Here is a 1,349-nt window from a genome sequence, read left to right on the forward strand (position 1 = left end):
TAAAATATATTTTCCTTCCTACCCTCACACACCCAAAATCCAAATAGAGCAAAATCAGACAAGATCACAAAAGCAAGTCGAACAAGAAAAGCAGTGAGTAGGACTAACACCAAAAATATGAATTTTAACTTATCTACAATTGGAAAAAGAAAAAAAAGACAAATGTTTATGAATCATTCTTACAAGCTTCCCCAAATTAAGCGTACGTGCACATGTTCACTTCTTTGTTAAGCAATCTAAACTAGGATTTTGATTGATAAAAAGTTATATTGACATAATATTAATAATACTATATTATTGTTAAGAAATGGAAAAATCTAATCTTTGATTATGACAATATCAATTAATTAGTTATTCGTAAATCATACTTTTGTGTTATAAAGAATATATATAATTATTAGGTTAACGTCTCTCAGCTTAAACTATTGTCCAATTATCACAATGATCACACGAATTATTTGTCTAATAGCTCCATTCTAATGGCGCCACATGTTGAGATTAAATATTTAGGTTATAAATCCTGTTCATGGTTAAAAGGTCAATTCAACTCCATCATAATTATATCTCGAGTATCGTATATGCTTCACACTTTCGAAGAAATGCCTCAGGTTGTTCTATAATTAAAATTTGGTGACATGTTTATTTTGTACATATGTAATTATGCATCCATAGCTAAACAAGGACACAAGTATAATGAAGATTGATGAAAGGGAAAAATTTGTAAAGTAGCAACTTAACAGTTATAACTATAACTTTTATAGCAACTATTTCATAATTACAAAAAATAATAAGTTGTATTTTATATTTAAGTAAAAATATTGTTATATAAATACATATACAAATTGAATGGTAATTTCTATTTTAACTCCCATCACTGATAATTAAATAAGGGAAGTAACCATCCCTTAATTAATGCTACTTTTAATTATAAATATTCTTTTTCCTTATTTGACTCTTCTATTTCTTTTCTTTTTTATCCTTTTTCATTTTTTTTTATTTTTCGTTTTCTTATTTTTTTTCTTTTTTATCCTTCTATTTCTACTTTCATTTTTTTTTTGTTTTTCACTTCTTTTCTTTAGATTTTTTTCTATTTTTTTTTAATTTTTTACTCTTCTATCTCTTGTTTTTTATTTTTAAAAGACACATATCTATATCACATATACATATTCAAAAAATATTGACATACAGATCTGCGTATGTATTTATAGTGCGAAACATACATATATATTTGCATATGTATTTACAGAAATTATATCTGACTCATATGTATATATAAACATTTAGGACATAAAATCTCTATAACAAAAAATGACATAATACATTTGCATAATTGCGCTTGTACTACACAT

The sequence above is a fragment of the Capsicum annuum genome, chromosome 2, assembly GCF_002878395.1.
Source record: "Capsicum annuum cultivar UCD-10X-F1 chromosome 2, UCD10Xv1.1, whole genome shotgun sequence".
In the NCBI taxonomy this organism is placed as follows: Eukaryota; Viridiplantae; Streptophyta; class Magnoliopsida; order Solanales; family Solanaceae; genus Capsicum; species Capsicum annuum.